Source organism: Liolophura sinensis, chromosome 6 (assembly GCF_032854445.1).
Source record: "Liolophura sinensis isolate JHLJ2023 chromosome 6, CUHK_Ljap_v2, whole genome shotgun sequence".
NCBI classification, from domain to species: Eukaryota; Metazoa; Mollusca; class Polyplacophora; order Chitonida; family Chitonidae; genus Liolophura; species Liolophura sinensis.
The window spans coordinates 10,227,263-10,243,025 of NC_088300.1; the positions used below are offsets into that span (position 1 = coordinate 10,227,263).

Here is a 15,763-nt window from a genome sequence, read left to right on the forward strand (position 1 = left end):
TACTATAAGCCAATCGTTAAATTCAAAATCTTTAATTTCTCGAATTCAGTCAAGGAGTGTGGTTTACTTCCGGAGCACCCAGATGTGATTGACAATCGTCGGATTTCACTTACCGCCAATGTAAACGTATGGCTACTACACAGCGTGGAGTGGTTAAACACAGCAACTAAACAACAACAACAGTTGCTCTAACCTCAACGTACCAAGTAACGACAAGCACCCTCAGTAAACTACATGTTCACGTATTTACAAAACATCAGTTCTTTCCAAAAGAAAGAGATTTGTTGTATACAGGTGTATCGCTTAATACTGGATTCCAAAAATACATATATCTCCTTACACACCATGTATACTTTAAAGTGAACGTAAAGTCAGCCACTAAAGCTTATTTAATTAATGAAGTGGTATTCCATAAATGTTCTAAAAGTATTTTTAAAATTCTACACTGCTTGTCAACAAAATAAATAATAAATAGTCAGTGCCTACGCACTCATTTGGTGATGCCATTTTGCCATGTAAAAGCTATCTAGTGTGACGTCACAAAACCTAAGAGCTCTACCGTACCGTCGGTATTAAACAATATGACAATGAGAGAATAAAAAAAAAGGGCCGGATATCCAATCAAAGAGTATATCAACTCCGTGTTCCGTGTTCAAAGGATCGATGTTTCTTTTAGTTTATCGCCCCGTGAGGGCGATGTTCGTGGACACAAGCGTCGTGTTTTAGCGGTCCTTCTCGTCTTCGTCCTGCATGGGTGTAAGCATTTGGCCTAGCTGGCTGTACCGACTTCAGGTAATTTACCAAACATAGCAGGACCTTCTGATTGATAACAGACCCTTTCATTCAGATTTTGGGAAGATATTTTCGTAATAAATCTGACTTCGCTAGGGAAAACTAATGCAAAGTCACAATATTTTTCTTCAAGCAATGACTCCTCCGAGGCGGTTTTCTTGCCAGGTCACCCTGACAAGTTACTGCAGTATGCTGCCCAACAGGTACGCATTGTGACACGGGCAGCCGCTCTCGGTTCCCGGCTCATAAATCTCTTGTTCAACATGAATCATTTTAAGACTTAAGCTAGCCGCAAAATCCACTTTATTGCGCCGATTTCTGTCTATCCACAATAAGAAACCACACTGACAATCGAGAGATATATTTCTTGACGTGACAGCCAATTATCACTTTCGGCGCGAGTGATTGGCCAAGTTCATAAGTGCTTCTTCAACATGGCCACTCGGAGTGAAATGTCCGTCAGTGCCACATGCCCAATGCTGAACTTCATCTTCTCGGTTTCAAAACATAATTTTTACATATTTTTCTGTGATAACTGTGTTCTATATCATTTCTTCTATGCATGTATGGTGGCAGACTTTATGTTCACTTTAATGTGGGATCATGTTGTGAAGGTGTCTCTTCATACAGCTTGGTAAAGAAGCTGTACCGTCAAACTTTAACGAAGGAACTATTGTAACCAAAAGTTTGATTTTTGCGTTACTTGTTATATTTACATATAGATATTCCTAGGGATAAACACGTTGCACCCCTCTTGTCATACCTGTATACATGTACATGTTCTCAAGCCGGACTGTATGCCGAAATTCTTTCAGAACTGTGTTTACTATGCTCGATCATCCTCATCCATCAGACGGTATATTCATGATGTGCGAAAGATTTACTGCATAGCAAAGGCTGAGAAAGACACATCCGCCATTACTGGATTTTATCCATGCATTTTGCACATCGAGGTTACAGATCTGGACTTTGGTAGACCATGTGTGTTGTGGGATCTTTTCAACCAACAACTACAGTTGTGTCAATTAAGGAAGTATTTAGGTTGAACAACCCATTAGCAATATTTTAGCCATAACAAAGTGGCAAGAATGTTCATCAAACGCCTTCACTCTATGTTTTTTGATAGGAAATATGGACGAAGTGTCCAGAAGTGTCACAAGGGGACAAGTAGCCTATGCATCGAGTTGAATAAAATATATGAGCAGTTGCAATCAAAGCACAATTGCCAGAGATATAAATTTTCGGTTGGCAGTCACAACGCAGTTATACTGTCTACGTAGCTGCAGAGATAAACCAGCCTGTACTTGCCCTATATCTCAGAAATGCTGCTATATCAACCAAAAAGTGAACCAAAAGATCTGTGGCATGACCTTCAACTTGGATACATAAAGATGCATCATTCATAACTCCAAGTAGAAAATGTCTCCCTTACGCCCAGATCATCGTACAAAAAATGGAGACCTCACAAAAACTGCAAGAAGTGAGCAAGAAAAGTAGTACAAAAGTCTGAGCTTCATTTTTTTTTTCTTGCCTAATGTGACCAAAACACATTGCAATCGTGCTATATATCTGACCCAAACTTCAGGTTATGTAAATTGACTATATAAGAGAGAGAAATTAAGACGGAGTTGCGTTTGACCGTCGAAGCTCCCAGCTGAAAGGCTTATGCTGAATTTCATGGATCCAGTGAAGTTCAAATAACAACGCAGAACATTATACACCTCAATGCAGAATATAGGTCAAGTGGTGGAGTGCTTGATACGGCACCACAATGCAGAATATAGGTCAAATGGCCACGTAGTGCTTGATATATGGCACCATAATGCAGAACACATGTCAAATGGTGGAGTGCTTGATACGCTACCACAATTCAGAATATAGGTCAAATGACTGAGTGTTTGATACGGCACCACAATGCAGTATAAAGGTCAACTGCCCATGGAATGCTTGATACGGCACCACAATGCAGTATAAAGGTCAAATGCTCATGGAATGCTTGATACGGTACCACAATGCTGAATATAGGTTAAATGGCCACGGAGTGCTTAATATATGGCACCATAATGCAGAACACAGGTCAAATGGTGGAGTGCTTGATACGCTACCACAATTCAGAATATAGGTCAAATGGCTGAGTGTTTGATACGGCACCACAATGCAGTATAAAGGTCAACTGCCCATGGAATGCTTGATACGGCACCACAATGCAGTACCGGTATATAGTAAAGTCCCATTTTCAACACATACACCGAATGTGCGAATGTGAGCATGATCTAGGATATATTGTAACTAATCATTTAATAAAGAATTCCGAACGTTATTTATATTTGCACGCCCCAAGATTTGAAACGTTCGTTAAATAACTGAAGCGTATGTTCGTTTACTTTTAACTTTTGACAAGGATTTATTTATTTATTTGATTTGATTAGTGTTTTACGCTATGCTCAAGAATATTTCATTTCTACAGCAGCGACCACCATAATGGAGGGAAACCTTGTGACAAGGAGTCCCGAGCCTGATACATTAAACATACAGTAATAATCCATTTATCTGATGAACATATTTATTCCACATCTAAATGTACATCAATACACTACATATCCCCATGAATCATCACATGTGACGCACATGCCACATAGTTACCATGGTTACACAAATTACGTCTATAAACGTGTGATTTGACTACATGGGGGTCCTCAAAAGCTGACATTTGAATCTCAGACATGTTACCTGAAGCATTTATTTATACACCAGCAAGATTATAAATGGCAAAAACCGAAGACCTTCCTTATATTACATATATAAAAATTAAGAATTTATAGATATCAATGCTACATTTGAACATGGAACTATATAAACACATACCATTTATCCCCGGCCTATGCATGAAGATATCCACGTATGTCGTGCAAATACATAAACTGCTCTATAATTTCAAGTCCACGTTTGATGGAATATTAAGCAAGAACACAGAGATATTATAATTAATGTCATTTCCAATACCGTATCAATCAATAAACAAACAAAAAAAATATAAAATCTGTAATCGATGATAAGCCGTATATGATTTCTGTTGTAACACAGAACTCTGCATAGTTGGATAAGCCTTTTAAGCCGCCAAATCCGTCTATGTGTTATTCAGGCTGTATATAGGTAATTACTGCTTCAATAATTAAAAAGAAAGCTATAGGATATTGTAATGTGATATGCATGCATGCCCAGGTGTATGTGCCTATACGCTGAGGCGGAATCCACTGAAAAACGTATTTAGTCCTGTTTTTACCCATAGCCTATGGCACTATACACTTATATTTATGCAAACGTCATTACGAAAAAGTTACGAGAAATACATGACTTACTACAAAGTTCAGTACAGGAAGGGGTTACGAGTGCTGTCTATACATATTGACTAACAATTCACCGTGTTTAGGCCTACTTCGAAGATATTGATCCGAGGCGATGTATGAATGGTATGCAACGTGGCTAAAATCTACCGTGCATATGGGCAGATTAAACTGAAGCTGCTGGCTTTCGAAGTTTATAGTCGTATTAAGTACCGGTACCGGTATATCAGTTATATAGTTGACCGCCGAGTCGATAGATCGATAGCGTGGACACGAATTAACTGGATGGAACTCGGTAAAATCTTGGATACGATTAAAAAAAAGGTGGGCAGGGGGATGGGGCGGTGCTGTAGGCCTACGTACAAGTTAGGTCTCCTAACCTTTTATAAAAACATTTCTCACCGACATATAAATGTGATAACCCAACGAGCTCAATGTACGTCGTTCAAAAACGAATATTTCACGTAAAGACAAAATTTCATCCCCCAAAAATTAAAAAACACAATACTATAGTATCTCACCCGTTGACACAAGTTTTCATGCAAGAAACCATGGACATGTCTACCCAAGAAGCATGCTACATTAAGCCTTATACACAGGGATGAGTGGATCGTCTTAATTTTCATGAACGAAACTGTCTTTACGAACATCTGTGTCTTGAACGAGAAATGTTTTCTTCCACAAATTTTGGGGTTTGAATATAAAATTTTTCCCCAGCGAGAAATTTGTCCATCCCATCAACTCTCTTTATGATGGGCAGGTGGTAAAAAAAAATCCACTCTCATATAGGGCCCAAGGCCTATAACGGGGGAAAAAAACGTGCTGAACTTCTGTTCGATAGCGAAAAAAAAAAATAATAATATATATATAAATAATAATAATTATATATATACCCTATGGTCACAATAACGATAATCAGCAATCATTTAGTTTTCCCGTAAGAAATAAATACAGAATAACAATAACATTAAAACACATTTATTCTGTGCGATCTGATATATATAACGTTATGTTTATGAGCAAGGTTTGTTGACATGTTGGATTGATCACCTCACCATCCATGTATCACACGGATTCAGTGACGATGTATGTACCGGTACATAACCCATCCTTGCCGGCTCTGCAAAGCTGCTGAGCATGTTTTTGTCCTCAGACGAGTTCTCTGAAGCCTTAACATCTGCCCCTTCAACACCAGCTTAGCCCAGACGAGTCGAGTCATCGTTCAACTCAATCGATTTTCCAACCGGTTTTTCGAACGTCCATCAGCGCATCTCTCTTTCTGTGGTCATGTAATGTATGCTGTTCAAAAGGTAGGCCGGTCGGTCATTCTACTATGCGACGTTCCGAGGGGGAGTAGGATAGACCGAGTGAAAATCGAGCGCCGCTTGAGAGAGATTATATTCTTTGGCCACAATCACAGAAAATCGGGTCATCGACGGCAACCTGACGTGTTGGGAAGTGAATGAATCATAGCCAAGGCCGTCTTTGCGAACAATCCAGTGGGTAATACTCAGAACTCTATACCCCCTAAGGTAATAATAGGTTCGCCTATGTCTTGTTGGTTGTGACGTGCGAAGTCTGGACCAACAGCAACAGCGTAGAGCCCTCATCTTTCACTGGTGCTGCACTTCTTCAGGCTTTACCCCCTCCAAGGATTTCACAGTGAGTACATTTTATAAACGTGAATTTGATAAGCTCCTAGGCCGTAATAATTGAGGCCGATTCTGTCTCACGAGATAAAGCCGAGCAATCGGCTTTGCAGCTGATTCCTCAGTACAGAGCCGAAATGACTGGCGATGTTTCGCAGCCATTCTCGTTCGAGGTGAAATTTGTTTACTGAATAAGGGGTTACTGGGTTCCAGCGTTTGACAAGGAAACCTGCTGTGGAAATTTACAGCCTTTTGTTTATGACCTGCTATGTTTTAGTGTGCAGTGTCTGTAGTGTCGTTCCCCCATGTCATTGGGGGCATTTGTGAAGACTTCTAACGTTGTTCATAGCGTAACATGTTCACGATTTATTGTACTGATAAGAAATATGGAACGTTTATTCTTGAATGCGTTAGCGTATTTTGTTTTCCATCGACGCTTGATTTGCTGACCGTATGTTTGATAGATGAGGAAGTATGACGTGACTAACCTCAGTTGTAGCTAACCATCAGCCGACTCAGAACCGGTACATGTATGCTCTCCGAATGATCTGGCCTGTTTTGACATTGTAGTGTGTTTAATCATGAACTGCTCCATAACGAGTGGACTCCTACTACACGTGTATTAAGAAATGTAGACTATTATATAGTAATACGACCTCTTGGGATCCATATCAAAACTGCAAACCCAGAAACCAGAGTAAGCCCGGTTAACTGAATACATGAAATGCGCAAAACATTGAACAAGGGTATGTCTTTTTCACAAGACCCTGCCAGGCATTTACACTCAAATCTGATGTTAATTGAGAACGGTGTAAAAAGACAATCAAATAAATAAATAAATTAAATGCTAATTAAATGTCTATCATCCAGATTAACATGTACACTTCAGTATGGTTAATTTGTGAAGCCATAAAGGAGAAATATGGTCGTGGGTTTCCCCCGGGCTCTGCCCGGTTTCCTCCCACCATAATGCTGGCCGCCGTCGTATAAGTGAAATATTCTTGAGTACGGCGTAAAACACCAATCAAATAAAATAAATAAATAAAGGAGAAATATAACAAAAATTCTTGAACGTAGAAACCTAATTTCCTGAGATATGATGATTTTTACTTGTCAATTGTATTTTTTTTTTTTTTTTTTTGTTAAATATAATTTTGTAGCATGCCCCCATTTTACATTAACTATATAAGTTTACCAAAGTATCACACATAGTTTATGATGTCCTAAAATCTGCATGTATCTTCTGATCTAGTAAATTTCAGCGTTCTGTCACTGGATGTTATGCTTGAGTGACCTCATGATCTTGGATGTCAACGTAGTGATCTACATGTACTTTGTGCTGTCATGTTGTCTGACATTTATGGAACTACAGGTGTGAGTTCTACACCATGGACAGAGAATTTCTAACTCTCTCTGTTTGTGGAAGTGATAACAGGTGGATGATGCTCAGATGGACATTTAATGCTCAAGTGGCACAGTTTATTGTTCATTGAAGACCATAAATTTGTCCTTCACCAGTATACCTTGCAGATTTGTATGTCACTCATGGGAAAGTTTAGAAACTTAGAAATCATGGAAATGAAAAATTCATAAATAAGACAATAAGCATGAAATAAAATGTACAGTACTAAATGTGTAATAATTATTGAAAGACATGGTGCAGTTCAGCCATCCTACATAACAAAACACTTGTTATGTATTTGCATTGTAACATATTAATATGTAACATATAACATATCAAGAGTCAAGTCCTGCAACCAGCCTTACATACATGTACAACGAATGATCACTTGTTTGCATTTTAAGCAGGACAAAAATGATATAATGAGGATAAATATAACACTTAAAATGTATGCAGTGGAAGGTAATTGTTATGTTATCATATATGTACACTGGTTTGCGCGTATGTGCAATATTTATATCTCAGTCCCTCTTTGCCATGCCCCTGAACAAAACCGCTAATTAGCATCAAGCCTGTTTTCCCAGATACATAACATATATACATTAATTTGCATTTCATTGTTTTCTTTTCACAATTGAACATAAGCCCTTTGCAGTCATTCATTCATTCATTCATTCCAATGAATGTTGAATGTTTATGATAGCTGATTTACGTGTACATGTATATATAATGCCACAATGGCATGATTTCAGCCATATCTTTATCATTATGGCTAATTATTTGTATGGTGGTAGATTAAAGTATGTATACAGTGTAGTTATATAATGATCACCATGATCATGACAAATTTAGTCTTAGGGGGATGGAATTATAAATTATTTATCACTTGAATAGTGTTCAAGAAAGCCTACGTTTTCTGCAGAGCAGACGAACACCTGCGACTGTAGACCTTTCCGAAGAAATGGAATGAAACATAAAATCATCATCACAAGGATTCGTTGGACATCTAGCATGTCAGATTCATCAAACAAAGACTGATGGTACAGCCTAGAAAGTAAATTGAGCACAACCCATTTTCATAATCTTCTCATCATATAGGTTAAACCCACATTCCCCCCACCCCCCTCCTCCCCATCCATAACCGGTGGAATGCGATTATTAAGAAAATATTCACATTTTTCTGACCACTTCATTAGTCAACGTGCCTCAGTCGTGTGATAAGTTATGTGGTTAATGACTAATAATGTGGAGAGTCTGCAGCAGAATGTTGCTGGTTGGCCCCAAATTGATCATCATAAACTATTTTTTAACTTTTGGACTTGAAACATGAGAATTTGAAAGATTTGCTCAAAGCTGCTCAAAGCAAACAACATTGGAATGCAATGCTTGGAGTACTTCTTCATTATAAGAAAAATGCTTTTCTGACTACCCATGTATTAGCTACATGTAATTGTATGAAGTCTCCATAACAATCCTGTTGCTGTCATATACCATTACTTCTCATCCTTGTGTTGTACTGTAGGCCACCGTTACATTTTCTGTCAGTAGAAAAGATAATTCCCTTTATGATGACCTGGAAAAGATGTAAGTCTGTCTAGTTGGTCAGCTCACAGGTGACATACATGTACTAAGGCAAAGTGTATATTACAATCATGCATTATTAATTACTTGTATATGTATATCTGATATACATGCATAGTACATCTAATACTCCAATGAATTTCGTCATTTTGCAGACACTTGCGATACTAAACACAAGTCTTGTTGTAGTCTCTTCTTACAACTACACGTCTTTGCTGCTCTACTGTATTTGACCTACATATGTAATACTTCACCGAAACTGGTACATTCCTAATGCGAATAAATGTAATGATATATCACTTCTATTTTTCCAGTAGGATTTCATTTTACCTGCTAAACAAACTTCAAAACACCTTTGTACCACCAAAAGAACTCTCTGAATCCAACAAAATAATAAATAATAAACAGTCAGAAACGAAATATCCTAAAAGCTCCCTTTTAAGTTTCTTTTGAAGTTTATACATTACAACTGATATTTAAATAGTTTTACAAGATAGCCAAAGGAATAACTTAATACATGTAACCAGTACCAGATTACTGGTCATTTGCACCCATAAATGGATTTGTCAAATTATAAAATATTAATTTTAAATATATTGTGGGTTTAAGAAAGATGTCTGTCTTAATCTGAGATACAGGTATAATATACTAGATGGTAGAGATTAATAGGGGGTGATTTAGTAGTCTACTACTGAAATCCATTAATTGTAAGAATTGTTTTTTTCTGATCCATTGTTTGGAAAAAGTACATTTCCAACTTGAAATATCACTCAGAGAAGTTTGATGTAGACATTGTCAAAATGTGGACCTGCAGAGGTACACTGTCTGTGACCTCATTTGTGTGCATTCTCTCCCACTGAATTCATTCACAATGTCAGAAGGAAAAGCAGCCTTTAAGTGAAAAAAAAAAAAAGCGCAGGTGGCATGACCCAAGTCTAAGGCTGTCTGATGCCTTTTCTGAAGATGTTTTATGAGGTCCTGTACAGGGCTTTTTGTAATCATTGCACTCTCAGAGCGAAGTGAGCTACTGACTAAACACCAGCTGTATTTAGCCAACAGAAGGAGTGTCACACTGACAATGGCTCCAATGCACAGATCTGCACGACTGGATACATGTGCTTATCTTGTGTAAGCAGTTCTTGTGTATTGTTATGAGCTCAGACACTAAACATGCACTGAGCTCATTATAAAACACACTCCTATGCCTCTGTACTTTGTACATGTACCAACATGTTCCTCCACTGAAATATCATGGTGGTGTACATCTAAGTGACATCATTCATGTCTCAATAACATTTTAACTGTTACTGGAATCAGCTGTTGTCAGAGTTTCTGGTCTGTATACTGTAGCTTTTGCTAAAATCAACTGTTAAGTAGTGTAACTGAACTGTGTCTGAACTACAGGTACTAGTACATGTAGCTGTTGCTGGAACCAGCTGAACTTGCCCACATTTTGTTCCTTTACATTTACATATGTAAAGCTGTCCATTCAAATGCATGTATTCACACGTTTGATAATGTGTCAGGAAGTTAGATTTGGGGTAGAAGAAATTATATCTGAAGAACCTGAGTCAGGTCACAAATTTATGGCTGGAATCTGACCCAAGTCACAAATGTATGGTTGGAATCTGACCCAGGTCACAAATGTATGGCCAGAATCTGATCCAGGTTGCAAATGTATGGCTGGAATCTGATCCAGGTCACAAATGTATGGTTGGAATCTGAGCCAGGTCATAAATGTATGGTTGGAATCTCAGCCAGGTATAAAATATGGCCTCAACCTGACACAGGTCACAAATGTATGACTGAAATCTGATCCAGGTAAAAAATATAGCCAGAACCTGACTCGGGTCACAAATGTATGGTTGGAATCTGATCCAGGTCATAAATGTATGGTTGGAATCTGAGTCAGGTATAAAATGTGGCCTGAATCGGGTCACAAATGTGGCTGAAATTTGATCCAGGTGAAAAATGTATGGTTGGAATCTGATCCAGGTCATAAATGTATGGTTGGAATCTGAGTCAGGTATAAAATATGGCCTGAATCGGGTCACAAATGTGTGGCTGAAATTTGATCCAGGTGGAAATTGTATGGCTGGAATCTGATTCAGGTCACAAGTGTACGACTAGAATCTGATCCAGGTCACAAGTGTACGGCTGGAATCTGATCCAGGTCAAAATGTATAGTTGGAATCTGAGCCAGGTAAAAAATATGGCCTCAACCTGACCCAGGTCACAAATGTATGGCTGGAATCTGATCCAGCTAAAAAATATAGCCAGAACTTGAATCAGGTCACAAATGTATGGCTGGAATCTGATCCAGGTCATAAATGTATGGTTGGAATCTGAGTCAGGTATAAAATGTGGCCTGAATCGGGTCACAAATGTGGCTGAAATTTGATCCAAATGAAAAATGTATGGCTGGAATCTGATCCAGGTCACAAGTGTGTGGCTGGAATCTGAGTCAGGTCACAGATAATACCTCAAAATACCTGGAATACCTCAGAAGATCTACATCAAGATGTGTAAACATATGTAAATAAATGTATTTTAATCAGTTTGTTACATATTTATAATGCCTGCAAAGCTATTAACAGCCAGTGTATCCCACAACTATACCTGGGCATTTGTTAATTTACATTTTTAATGTAAACACATGTAGTTTACATGAAGGCTGTACTTATATATACAATGTACACTATTATTTTCTTAAAGTTAGGACTTCTTTTTTCAAATTTCAAGACCATAAAAAAACTATACATTTCAGTGGAGAGCCATTGTCTTTCTTCTAGAGCTACATGTACCAGGTTTACTGTGTTCACAGTTCAACACATATTGTATTAATTTTTCATTTATGTTTCTTCTGAGGTGATTTCGGTCTGAGGCAAAATCAGAACTGATAGACCATGTGTTTGTTCAGTTTTCTTCCGTGGTGAGCAGGACACAGTGCATGTTAAGAGAGTTCTATAAAGCTTCCGATTTGCCAACTGTTGCTAATGAAAATAGAGCACACGTGTACACTGATACCTAGAGTTATGTCATCTGCCAGCTTGTGGGAAATGTGGCTCATTCTCATCTTATTTATGTATAGTACTCTTTGGACAATTTTTAGGATAATTTCTTAATGGAAGTTTCTATTAAAGTAGAATCAGTGCAACAGGAAAATGGATAAGGACATCACTTCTCATATCAAACTGGATTGTTGATATCAGTGGCGTGGAAACTAGTTAGGGCAAACTTGTTCAAGACATGCTCTGTTGTGTGGACGTGGTTACACATACCCTAAAGTTACAAGGTAATAAAAAAAAGACTTTTTTGGAGGTGGGGGAGTGGAGCAATTTAGAACACAGCTTACGTGACAAGAGCACATGTGTATCCAGTACATACATATAACTTACAGGCAGTTAGCATTAGATCAAGGAGCAGCCTGATCACACCACTGTAGTCACAAAGTGTAATATCTATTCATTGTAACTGAGCAGGTAGGGAGTGAGGTGCAGCCATATGCGACATGGGCCCTGTCACAAATACCTGCTCTTGCCAGATTAGTCATGTTGGGTGTGTTCTGACACATTGTGCTGAAGATACATGAGGGTGACCGGAGTGACTTTATGTGAAGGAAATGGTACTACATTGATTTTAGGTAAATTAAAAAGGTAAGCTTATATTAATTGCAGTGCTTGACATCATTTCAGAAAGCACATGTGTGTGCACACAGATCTCATCAGAAGCTGCCATCAAAACTTGTGCTATCTATGTTAGATATAGATTCATGCATGTGTATGTTCTGAGGTTGTTGAACACGTGTAGGTAATGATGTATACAAAATCACCAGCTGTATATGTACATCTATGGCTGTATAAATTTATGTGGCAGACTTGTGATTTTCAATCTTTCTTTGTATGATTTGCATTTTTATTCCTATTTTTATGAGGGGGAGAAAATAAGAAAAAGGAAATGGTGTTGTGTTCCAAGCAGGATTTTTCTTGTAAAGTAAACATTCTAATGATCATAACAGTCTTTATTGCTTAAGTCAGATCTCCAACCTTACCAAATGCATGTGCATATGTTAAGAACATAAAGCAGTGTCTACTTTTTGCATTGAACACAAATTGTGTGACTGAAACCAGAAAAGTTTTTCACCTGATGTATTCAGAAAATTTCACATTTTTTGTTTTAGCTGACCAATCATCTAAAAGTACCTTGTTTATTTTAATTTGTGTTTTGCATTCGAAATTAGTGTGGCAGCTGCCTGCAGAATAACATGTATGCTAATTAAAGTAACTTTCCAGCGTGTCGACAAGTACTGTGATACTGACGTGTATTGGATTTGTAGAGATCACACATGTAATTATAGGTCTGCCTAGGCTAGACTAGTTCATGCTTGTAACAAGGGGTTAGAAGGTGTAATGGAATGTTGTTGCCAACTGCCTCCTATTAATGATACTGGAAACAGGGGAATTACATTCATTTCATCCAGGTGAGATTCATGTGATCAGGGTGCAAAGAAGCATGATATGTTCATGGATTTTATGTGATGAAATGAGTCCTTTATGTTGAGTTCATCAAGCATTATGATCTGTCCAGAATCCTTTGTACATTTTCTGGTGTACCTGCATGTGCAATTATTTATTGGCCGTATACATGTATGTTATTCTAAGGACAGCAGATAAAAGCCATTTTGGCAGCAGAATGGCAAGTCCACAGCCTGGTGTTCAGTTATAGCTGAAGGTGAAATGTTGCCATCTTAAGATAATACTCCTATCACAACAGACTTTTTTTTTTGCATAGCCTGTGTGTCTGCTTTTGAGTCACCATATTGATCCATAGCCCAAATTAACAAAGCAATACCCTCCCTGGGTCATACCAAAGACTTCAAATATCGTACTTGCTGGTGCCTTGCAGGGTGCTCAGAGCAAGGAAAAATGAGTGGTTTTTCCAGTGTCAGTATAATGTTATTGGATGAGTTGTCATGTCTGGTGTCTTTGGCATAATACTTGAGTGGCAGCAGCATTTTTGGTTTTACTCTGTAAAGAGGTTATACGCACCGAATTTGGGCAGAAGTTGAAGTTGTGTTGTGTGCATTGATCTTTTGCCGATTTCTCAGTAAAACAAGTTGGGGTCCAGTCTGGATACAGTAACTACATGCAACTGTGTGACCAGCAGAGAAAATGTATGTGTAGGCCCATCTTTGGGACCAGCAGAGATGATGCATTGGTAGGCCTGCCATTGGGATCAGCACAGATGTATGTGAACACCTACCTATAATTGGGACCATCAGAGATGATGTACATGTGTGTCTAGGCCTATCATTGGGACCAGCAGAGATGATGTACATGAATGTGTAGGCCTGTCTTTGGGACCAGCAGAGATGATGTATGTGTAGGTCTGCCATTGGGACCAGCAGAGATGTAAGTATACGCCTGCCAATTCAAAGAACCCCAACACAGTGTTAGTAGGAAACCCAAAGTAAAAGAAGATTAACAAAATGTTAACACATTTTTTCACTGAGAATACATGACCTGATAGCACTGAAAGTTTCTGATTTAAACTTGACCATAAGGTGTTTATTTGCTGATTGTGGGAGTATACACCTCAGTCTAAGACCAAAAATGCCCTAAAGCATATGTCATTTTGCATTGTTGATGTAGATGTATCGTGAAGATGAAACCTTACGGTGGCCACAGGAGAGATTAGATCAGAGGAGGTTTGAAGAAGGTTATACTGACAGTGAGTCATTCACCCTGCTGCACAGATGTGCCCTTCTTTGCCTGTCCTCCCCACAGATAACCTGTCAAGAACACCTCCCAATAGAGGAGCAGAAATCGGCTGCAAGGGACATACACAGCAGACAATTCTATGAGGGACAGCCTGACCTAGAGAAGACAGCCCTCTTCCCAACAGAGAATGCACTACCCCGCGTGTATTACAGACACGCCATGTTGCGCAAAGACCTCCATCTCGCATCAGAGTTGCTTACAACAATATAAACCCTACGCGTATATTTAGTTTCTGGCTCTAAGTCTCGCACAAAGTTTGTTTTTACGGTTTGTAAATGCGTTTGAAACTTAAGTAAATGCGTAGAGCTTCAAGCAAAATAATAAGTCACTGTAAAAATGCACGTTAATGTAGAGTATGCTTAGGATGTATAGTTGCTGTTATGGTGCATATGTACGTTTTAACTATGAGTTGCAGCCATGCTGTGATTCTGGCTTGAAAACATTTATAATCCTATTACGTAAACGTTAACATTTCGTCGTGCCGGATGGACGGATAGCTGTGGCTTGTTTTATGTGCGGTCTGAGGTCTTCCTCTTCCCAATACCCGCACATGTAGACCCAGCGAGCCATATGGCGGTTATAGCGGGACATTCCGCTCTGTAGAGAGGAGACCTGCAAAAAATTAGCTTTGACTTTTCGTTCAATGTCAAAGAGCTTTAGAGAGCTTTTCTTGTTTGTTTTTTTGTTCCGTGACCTACGAGAATGTAACGTCACAGGGTATCCGATGCACTACATATCTAAGTCGCTTTTGTTTTCCACGAGTTGGTTGGTGGAAAAACTAGATTTCAATCTCTTCGTTTTTATCCCAGCCTCAAAATGCTATATTGTTATCTTACAGACAAAGAGGTTCGAAGGTGCAATTACCCAAGGGTAATGAACACGGCGAGCAATTGTGTTAGCGAGCTTCTCTCTCGGGCTTCACACAGTGCACTATTACATGTATCGTGGAGTTAAGCCCTCTCAGACTGTGTTACAGTCATCCGCGGCCAAATGGACTTTCCGTGTCATTAAACGGAAGACAGATTTTGAAAACAATGGTCAGTAATAATCGGCATAAATTAAAAAGCTGGATAAGTATGGAGGTCATTGTTTCAGATGTAAGTAAACAGTGAGTGGTTTTCAAGAACAACACCGAAACACCCATTCGATTCGTTGGTGTATAATATTTCTTGTGGTTTGAACCTGGTCAGGATATGATCGGCTTTATTTCGACTC

At 38.7% G+C, this 15,763-nt stretch overlaps 1 protein-coding gene across 1 annotated transcript in view; it reads left to right on the forward strand.

The window, feature by feature from the left end:
- Window positions 1–5,783: 5,783 nt before the first annotated feature.
- LOC135467640 (serine palmitoyltransferase 2-like) overlaps window positions 5,784–15,763 on the forward strand; it is a 38,892-nt gene continuing 28,912 nt past the window's right edge. The window contains exon 1 of the mRNA XM_064745428.1: window positions 5,784–5,798. The gene's annotated coding sequence lies outside the window, so the exon portion shown is untranslated. The remainder of the gene's footprint in view (window positions 5,799–15,763) is intronic.